Raw genomic sequence first — 10,758 nt, forward strand, 5'->3', positions numbered from 1 at the left:
AATACATTTCAACAAAAACAATCAATTTTAAGGGATCAACATTTTTCCAATAAGCCCACATTGCGTAGAAATCTGAGTTGCATGCCAAAGGTTTGCAGAATCTAGCCTCTGTCATACTTTTTCTCTTTTAATATCAAAACACTTCATAAAAAGTAGAGTGGGGAACCAATGCTCCGTGATTAGAAAAGTGCTGGTTTAGGACCAGAATGGTGTTTTACCTACAGGCAAACAGCAGTGGAGCTCACACACCAACCCAGGAGTCCTGCTTCCGCATTCATTGCTTCAGCAGAGTTGTATGAAAATCCTGCATTGCTTCCTTGATTATGTGAGTGGCCAAGAGACTTCTGAAAGTTTTGTAAATCTGAAAATATATTCTTGTGCATATATATAGCTTATCTGCCAATTTCTTCTCTTGAGAGATTCTGGTTATTTTTGACTGCATAAAATACTCTCTTAGATGAAGCGTTCTCTTTCAGAGTGTATTTGATCCTATTCTAATATTTTGTTTTACAAAATAAACTCAGCTTCCATGTTACATGATCTGACACGATGCCTCCTTTGGTACCAACTTTTAAGCTCTACTGAAATACAGATGGGCTTAAGCAGCCTTTCATTTTCTACAGATAAGGAGTGTGAAAAGGCAAGAGGAGGTGTTTGATGTTTCTCAGTCCATTTCTCAGTAGCTAATGAAATCCCCAATGCCCTGACATCTCCAATTAGTATAGTCATGTTACCTCTGCTTTGTTCAGTAACACCGGTCTATTACAATAAGAAAATCAAGGTAAACCAGTTCCCAATTCAGTAACAGTATTTACACAGGAAAGTGGTGGTGAAATAGAAGGGGATTAAACAAACAGGGACATTAGGATTTATGACTTGGTTAGTTTTAACCTTTAATCATCTGCCAGTGCAATTTCAGGCGTCTTTCCAGATCAAGCCCTGTATCTGGGCCTTGTGGGACAATTCTTACTAGTCATTTAGAGGTCCTAAGACAAATGCAAGGCATGGTTAGGCATCATGTGGAAGATGACACCCAAGTACTGAATCTCCTCCTCCTCTCACATCCCCCAGAATACTTCCTTTAAATCTTAAATCATGGGAAATATTTGATCTTTAAAACTTTCAGCTATGGGGGAGAAAATGGACTTTGCGTTTCTGTTATAGCACGTATGAATGGACTTGTTAGGATTTTACTAGAACATACTTGTCTTGACCTGAGAACGTGCTTTTTGGCTCCTAATGGAAAAAAACAAACAAACAAACAAACAAAAAACAAACAAAAAAAACCACAACAAACAAACATCAGTTCAAACCCATTTTGAATACAGAGGGTATCTTGAGTGAAAGAACAGCTTTGATTATGGTCATTTCTCAAACTCTAGGTATACATTTCTTTATTGGCTCCTTACAGGTGCTGGAGAAAGATGCTGATGGTGGCTTCAAATTACCAAAACAAACAAACAAACAAACAAACAAAAAAACAAACAAGAAAACGCAAACTATTAACTAAGATTTATATGGTGTTAAAAAGCATCAATAGACCTGACAGACTCAATATAAGGGCATCCATTTTTGGCCTATATTCATGATTCAGCCCCTTAGCTTCTGGAACTGATCTTCTGCCTAGTGAATTTAGGAGTTCAATTTGAAATAGATTTGATTTTTTTTTTTAAGGTTCTTTAAACCACAGTGATATCTAAACTGAGAAAACAAATCCTTCCTTGCAATGAAAAATTGCCTAAGTGATACTAAAACAAATATATGCTTGACTTGCAATTCTCATCCTCATACAGTATTGTTGGGAGAATTGCCAATAATGCAAATTGCAGTGAGGAGAACCTGTGTGCTATGAAACACATTTGGAACTTAGCTAGTGAACTCACTTCACTTAATTCTGGTGATAAATTCTTGAGTTCATTATTAAGCCTCACTGGCAACCAACATCAAATCAATGGTGTAATCAACGGTAAATGCAGAAGAATGCAGCTCACCTGTGTTAAATTTTTTGGCAATATATGGAGGAGACAGCACTGTTCACTGCTTGTCCTGGAATGCCAGATAGGTGGTTTTACTTTAATTATACATGTAATTCATGTATATGTGATTGATATATATATATATATATATATATATATATCAACCACTTCACTGTTAGGAGAGAGCAATACTCGGCCTCTTTTGCTGCAAGGATGCCTTGATGACACCTGTTTAATTTATTGGTTGCCAGGACGTGTGTGTCCTTTTCTGCAGAATTGTTCCCTGTTCAGTTGGTTCCCTGCTTGCTGTGTTGTGTGGAGTTATTCTCTCCTGGGTACAGGAATTTGCATTTGACATTTTTAAGCTTGCTGAAGTTCCAGTCAGCCTACTCCTCCACCTTGTCAAGGTCCCTTTGAAAAGCAGCACTACCCTCCAGGCTGGCAACAGCTCCCTCACCTGTAAAATATCACATGTGACCTCGCTGATGGGGCCTTCTTTACCATCAAGTAGGTCATCAATAAAGAAGTCAAATGGTATTGCTCCATGACACCTGAGGAGCAGCACTACTCATAGGTGGCAGTCATATAGACTTCAGATAGCTGTATTTGAACAGCCTAGCCAATTTTGTACTTTTTGTACTGAAATCCAGTCCCTGTCTCTGCGGTTTGGCTACTAGAAAGCTATGGGAGACGTTGTTAAAAACATTGATAAAGTAGAGATGAAAGATACCTGCTGGTCCTGCTTTGTCTACAGAATTAATCATCTTGTCATAGATAATCTGTAATCATCTAAGTGTAGAAAAGAGGGGGTGAAGAATAATCCCCCGTTTGTACACACTGTTTCTACCTTGTTTTCTACCTTGTTTCTACCCTAACCCCACACCCTTTCACTGAATATGTGGCAACCTTTATATGTCAGGGGTTTAATCAGGCCACTATTTATATGACAGGTACCCAGAGCAATTCACAGTAAGAGACAAAAAGTGGCTCAGGAATGTAAAATCTCAAGTTCTTTGTGAATCTGAGCCAAAGGGACTACTGAAAATCCTTGCTTAGGGCCGCAGGCTATTGTTAGAAATGGCTTGGCTGCTGGAGGTGAGGGGAGCAAAATGAAAGTCCCACTGCCTTAGTGATCAGTAAAAATCCTGTGCTACTCCCAGGGCCCTAGACACATTTGAGCACAAGTCCTTTGTCAGTCCAAAATGTACCCTGCAGTCTCAGCTAGAGATCTGTCTACTTTTAGGCTCTGCAATACAGCTTTCCATTTAAGATTTCTACCCCTTGCTCTGTAAGTCTAATACTGTGAACCCCACAGGAATCAAAGGAGAACATTATTGGTACATTATAAATGTTTATCTCTGATCACAAAGTTTTAGCTATCCTTCAGAGAACAAACAAAAAAGCCTTGGTTCTAATTGCAGCTAATTTGCTATAAAATGAGTGCTTCATTGTCATTGCTTTCATGTGAATAAGTCAAGCTTTACACACATTTAAATATCTGACCCAAGGAGTCTGTTAATAAAGCTGTTGAATAACTCTGAGAACAGTATGGTAAATGATCAGAGCATAGTACAGGAACTTTGTAAAACAACTCTTAAGCCTCAAATATCCTTTGAATCTTTAAGTGATTCCCTAGAGCAGTGGTCTGACTGCCTACACCACTCAATGGGAAACCACTTGCTTCTTGTATACAGGGGGAGAAAACATTCTTTCCCCACAATTTCTGGAGGTGGAGCATATGTCCTGCTAGGTAAATTTTTCCTCAGGTTAATGGTGTGTTCTGTACAGGAAAAGGTGCACAACCAATTTGAGGAACTCAGCCTGTTTGAGGAAAACTGAGTCAGGCAACCTCAGCCTGATGACAGGCTCAAGGCTGGGGGGTCCATGAATTTTGGGAGAGGATGTCACATCTTGCCTGTTTTCCCTGACAGGCCACCTGGGAAGGAAGAGTCCGTGGCTAACAGTGTTGCCAACCCATTCCTAGCACTTTTGCCTTCACCCCCAGTCTCTAGCGCTGACTCATTCATTGCTCTCACTTACCTCTTGCAAAGGCCCTGGCTCATCCTTCTGTGCTTATCTCCCAGAACTGTGCCAGCCAGGCAGACAGGAGACCCATCCATGTGCCTGAGATGACTCCTGCCCTTCTTTGTAGAGGCTGCAAAGACTGCTGAGCTAGTAGGGCACCTTTCTTTCTTCGTACTGACTGCAAAGGCCTTCTCTAGTTCTTTCACCTGCTGACTCCTTCCTTTGAAAGCTCCTACTCAGCCACTTACTCTACAGCAGATGGGGAGGGGAAAAAAGGCTTTTCAGATGAACTCCCCAGTGGAGCAGTCACTAAGGGATTTTATAATAATACTTTGAATTTCTGTGGTCTTTCTCATCCATGAAGCTCCAAAGGACTTTTAGATTCATTAAGCCTCTGGATCCACTAGCATTATTATCCCCTCTTAGAGATAAGAACGTCAAGTCTTAAAGCAAGCAATGCAGATAAATGACAGAGCAGGACTGAGAATGGGGGTGTCTCACCTCCCATTCTCCAGCAGTAATCACAAGAAAACATGGCTTTGCCAAAGCTCCTTGATGTGGTGATTCATATTTTACATGGACATTCATATTAAAATAAATCACGTAGCTTTTTGCATAGCACTATATGAAAGGTGCATAGCTTTCCGTGATCGAAGGAAATAGATGATATTCTAAAGGCCAAAGCAATCAAATATGAAATTATATTAACAATCTCAATTTATGTTATAAGGATGAGACTTTAGAATATAAGATAATAGGATAAATAATCTCCTTTTCCATGCTCTATATTTCAAGGTTTTTAATTGCAAAATCTACGGAAAGAACACAAAGTGAGGGGACAAGAGTGTGTTTGTAGTTCTGTGCTAGAGAAATAGCCTGCATCACATTCTTGACAGGGTTTATTCAATCATACTAATCCATGTGTAAATAGACAGCTGTTGGTTGACAAAATTGACAGTAACACCAGAACCCCTCTTCATTATGATATACAACACTGCATGGGTAGCAAAGTGCATATTCTACGAAGCTCATGATGAAAGGAAAATATAAATGTCTTACACAGTCTTGCTTTGTGAGCAGATGACCAACAGTCTGGAGGCTACTTGCTATTCCAAAGTCTGCAACTGATTTATAGTCTGACCTTGGGAATGGTAGTTCTCTGTTTCCTTTCCTACCTTTTGCATTACAAGAAGAGTAGTGATTCAGAGCCAGATGAAATCGTAATATGATTGAAAGTCAGAAAATGGCCTATTCCCTGTCATGTCATGCCACCCAAAGCATTTGCTGTCTTGGCTAATAGAAAAGAGGCAGAAATAGCACAGACCTTCTCTCTCATTGTATAAATTTGTTGCCTGGTTTGAAATAGCAGCCTCCTCAGTTCTCAGCCACCAGGCACTGCTGTAACAATAAATAATCAAAATGACACAACTGCTAGGATGAGTGTGGTCTAGCACAAATAGAAAATGGCTGTTCAGACTTTGAGGACATAATGACTCATGAGCAAGTAGCAATACCATTGCTCAGGTAAAGCTCACCACTGAAACCACCCTGAAATTTTTGGAGGAAGCTGGAAAGTCTGCCTGGTCCTGCCCAGTCTTCGCTGTGGTGTGATCTACAGCTCCCATCCACCCAACCTTGGCTCAGCCATGGAAGCAGGTGCTGCTCTCTGTGCAATACCACATTCTGTGCGTGTTCCCTTGTTCCCTACAAATCACTTCGGGTGAGCCAACAGCCATTTCAGCCTTTCAAAGCAGCTTGTTTTTATTCCTCAAGAAAGAGTTTATAGCTACGATTTAATAAGACTGGGGTGCTTTATATTTTGGCAAAAAAATAAAAAATAAAAATCACATTCTGCTGAACGCAAGTTATGTAAACAAGGGCAGTGATTATACATTCGGATGATGGAATGAATGTGATGTTTATACAGTAGGACAATAGACAGAATATTTCTGATTCAATTGGTGATTATTTGCCATAACCAATGGAATTTTTATTTTAGTACAATAGGCTCTGACATTTTCACCCTGGAGTAATTGTGTTCACAAATTTGGTATCTCTCCAGTCTATCTGCTGGATCTTCTAGCCTAATATTTTCCTGCTGTGCAGCAATTAATTTTGTGAGGCTGTAATGTGTGTTATTTTTTCAGTTTCATTCTTTATATTCCCTTCATACCATTTTTCAGCACAATTGAAACTGAACTCTGTTGGTATTAAAAAAATAGTACAAGCCAATCTTTCTTAGCCAAAGTTAGAAATCTAGCTTTCATCTTTCCTAAATCACAGATGATGGTAGCTCTGCATATTAAAAAAGGACATGCCATGATAATAGTTTTCTTTCTTATTTGTCAATTCATGTTTACTTTTTCACTTTTTTTCATTTCTTCTCTCTCTTGTTTTTCTAATACTCTCTCCCTTTATTCAGTCCTTACCTAAGAGAAGTAAAACACCTCATTATAACATCCTTTTTTTCCTCCCTCACCTCACATTTACTCTCTAACAATAAAATGCAATTTTTTAACGCCTTGTCCATTTTTATATTTTTTTTTCTTTACAGACAACAAAGAAGAAATCAAAGACTTCTTTATAGATATGTCTATTGGACAAATCCGTTAAAATACCTGACAGATCACAAAACCGAAGCAACTACCTATTCTCTTTGGTGTCTAATGAAACTGGAAGGAAACTGTGCAAGCAGCCCCAAAATTACCAGAATTGTCTGAATTCATTATTTTTTTAAACCACAAAGATGACAGAGCCCCCTTGAACTTACTGTAAGGAAAAAAACACAAATGATGCTGAATATTCACCCAATAAAGAATAATTCTCCACTGATTCTCAAGTATTGTCTGAAACATTTAAAATTACATATGACAAAGCAGTAGGCTTCTGACACTTTTTTCATGTACCTAATGTTAGAGATTATGAGTACTTCCTACAAAAGAGTTTTTCTTACTAGCTTGTCACTACTTTCTAAATTTTCTGGGTCAGAGATCCTGGAATAACCTGAAACATCTCTCCTTTTGCTGCTTTTGTGGTTCGGGACCTTTCCTTATTGCTGTGGTAATTTCTCCTTATTTCTTGCTTAGCTAAATTGGCTCAAACATTTTAATTCCTTTATACATCTATCTGTGGACTCCGTGATATCTCTTCTCTCTTCTCTTCTTCCTTTCCATACTAACTGGAGGATTGCAAAAGTGTATTCTCTTCCAGGTTCAGTCTCCTGCAGCATGTACAAAACAGTGCTCATGGCCTGCCTTTGAGAATTGGGAAATGAACTCGCCAATGCTTCTTTTTTTTGTTGTTATAACCTGAACCCATAAGGGAGTACTGTACCTTGATCCCTTTTCCCTAATACTGACAGACAATTGCAAGAGCAGGTGTTGACCATGAAAGTGGGCTTGACACTTGACATTCATTGTGGAGAATTAGGATCTTTAGAGGGGTCCTTGGGAAGTGAAACCCATATCATTATACCCTTGTTGCAACAAGAGAAGTTGTAAAGGTCTGGGATTATGAGATTAGAGGTTGCTGGGGGAAGTAAAATAAATAAATAAAGCACAACACATTTTCTGCAGAGTTTGGGGTTTATGCGTGCTGGCTCCTTAGAAGCAGGTGCCAGAAAGCTAGAAGAAAATTGGTGAAAAAAACATAAGAATCAAAAAAAAAAAAAAACAGGAAATGATTAACTAATTAGGAAGGGCTGAAAGTATGGTAAACTGCTTATAAGAAGCTTTTGCTGTCAAGTTTGCAATCTTTTCTGGCAGAACTGGGAGGCAGATGTGCAAGAGCAGGATGAGTTATTAACAGAAAACAAAGGTGACAAAATGCAGCATAAATGACTTCTGTTTCTTGTCTCTCTATTAATTCTTTGCCTTTTCATATAGGGTTAGGTTGTGAAATAGATGAGAATGCTACATCAATCTATCTGGCTTAGTCCATACATGAAATTCAGAGCTACTGTCTGTAAAAGGTGTGAGCCTTTTTGGTATTTAGATATTTAGATCAAAAATTCAATATCAGGAAAAAAAAGTCTAGAGGCAAATGAATATATGTTAGTATTGTAGGTTTAATTTGAAGCTTCTGGAGAACTGTCAGGGTACTCCTCCCCATGAGGAGAGTATTAATGCTATTATCTATAGTCAAAAAATGTGACTGTTAACGTAGGCATTTGCAAAGGCTACTCTCACAAGGACAATGTTTACCTGCTTTATTATCCCTTAGAAGCTAAGGTGGGAGATTAGTGTGTCCAGAGCTTAACCAACCATGGATTTTCAGGGTCATCCTTTCAGTTTGTCTTCGAGCCTAGGAGTTAAATTTTGGGAGTAACCTAAGATAAAATTTCTTTTCCTGACTTTGCTTTCAGATTTCCAAGATGACAATTGACAGGGTATGTCCAGAAGCTAAATTTATCTAAGGAAATCAAGCAGAAAGAATGTGTTATCAGATGTGGGTGGGCAATATTCCCGTGAAGAATTTTGAGAACACTAGAAAAATGCTGTTTTGCTAATGTTCACAGGAGAAAAAAAAAAAAAGGAAATCCAAACCCTTAGCCTTGTTTTCAATTACTGAAAATAAAATGTATTATTCCATCTAGACAAGAAACCTTAACAAGATCTAAGGAATCAGATAAATAAAATATGTATATATTTAAGGAAAGCAATATCAAAATGTCAATATCACTCTCAGCAGATTTCTTTTTCCCACTAATCATAAAGATAACTAGGAAGAAAATATGGTGTTCCATGTTCTTCTGTGAAAGTTTCAGAGAACTTAATAAATGGTGAGTCATTTATTTTGTAGATGTGTCCTTATTTTAAAAAAACTAGTGTTATAGTAAGCTAGCTTGTGAAACTCTGAAATTTCAGAAAGGAATCAATGAGGATTGCATTTTCTTTTTATTTTTTCCTGCATAAAACTACTCTTTAAGGTAAGGACCTCATGCAATTGTACTTATTTGCAAATAATTCCTGGAGAAAGAAGAGGTTTATCCTAGTGCTTCTGGGGATGTACAAATCGGTGAACAAGTTACTGACATTTTTGCTGTAGTCCAAAGTAGAGGAATGTTTAGCTAGTAAAGTGAGCAATGCAGGCAAATTTAGAGTATTTTTCCAGTCAATCTTTTTTTTTCTCCTCTCCCTGGCATTGGAAAAATCTCTGTCAGCTTGAAATACAACTAATTGTGATTTTAACAACTACAAATGTTGGAAAAGTAAACTACAATATTGAATTTGATGTTCCTTCTAGATGAAGACAGAAAAAGTGAAATCAACATACATTTTTTTTGTCTTCTGTTTTGCTTTTTTAATTGCAGTAGTTTTGAATTAATCCAGTGTGTTTTATTTAAAATCAGCTGTGTTAAAACTTTTTAAATTATCTTTATTAGCATACAAAAACTTGTTTTCATTTTTCTCAAAAGTAAATTTTTCATGGTATATACACTTGTTATTAACTTAAGGAACTAAAGGAGACTTAATATTTCTCTTGTAAAACAAACAATAAACCACAACTTTCTAATGGAAATACTGTATATGGCTTATTTCCTTCATTTCTGGGTTGTAGCTAGAGGCCAAAATGTTTGGGGGATTGGAGGGTGAATCCCTCAAGGTTAGACTAACTCTGTCTACATTCATCTGTACATCTCAGAGGACCTATGTTACTTAACTCTAAATAGCAGAAATAAGGCTATTAAAAATAAGTTTTACTCAGTCATATAATGTGCCCATGTGTGTATTGCTTGTTCTTCTACTGCCTGATTTGCTGTGAGATAATAGCCTCTTATTACTACCAGCTGCTAATTAGCTGCTAATTAATAGGTTGATAGATTCTGAAGCCAGGAGGGACCATTTGCTCATCTAGTGTGACCTCAGCAGTCTTAACACATTTTACCCATGCTACAAGAACTTTTGACAGGCTGTTAAAGTCTGTCTTCAGCAGCAACCACATTCCTAAAGTTATCTAGAAATGGAAAACCTCTCACTTTTGTATTTTACCACCATCAATGTAAAAATGTTTAGACCTTGATTCTCACTGAAGGTGTTTTCAGCTATTTGTTGTACTCCACTAGAACAAAGACCTTTTTATTATCTGTTATTTTATTCTCACAAAATTGTTCAGTTGTATGCAAGGTACCTCTCTACCATCTATTTCATAAACTAAGCAGGGTATGCCTATTGATTGTCTGCACACAAAATGTCTTATCTCTGAAATAGCAAACTGGCATAAGCTCAGCACTGTAACCTGGCCCCCTGGTTCTTGCTCAAAGATGTTTGGTTTGGCACTCTGATTCTCTGAGCCTTTTTTGTATCTTCCAGCAAAGGCCACATTTTCATCTACAAAAGTAGCCTGGAGGAGAGCCTAAGTAATCTCCCTTTCTTTCTTCAAAACCTCATCCACCCCTGCTCTGACCCCAGTTTCTTTATTTGTGTAATTACTGGATGTTTTCTAGATTCTATATACTATTATACACTTGACTGAAGGTAGACATGATATTATAGAAAATGAGGCAGAAAAAGGAAATTTTTATATACCTCTGCTGCATTCTGGGTGTCCTTACACAATGTGGAAAGAAGTGGCACCAAAGGTACTTTACCTGTTCTGCTACATTATTCTCATGAGACAAATATTGTATTATCACCACATAGGTGGGCTAAGACAAACTGTTGCAAATACACTGCTGAAATAACATAACCAGGTGCAAAAAAAAAAAAAGGTATATCCAGCAGCACAGAGTAGGCAGAATGACAACACACTGTTAAGA

The sequence above is a fragment of the Anser brachyrhynchus genome (genome assembly GCF_964034855.1).
Source record: "Anser brachyrhynchus genome assembly, chromosome: 6".
In the NCBI taxonomy this organism is placed as follows: domain Eukaryota; kingdom Metazoa; phylum Chordata; class Aves; order Anseriformes; family Anatidae; genus Anser; species Anser brachyrhynchus.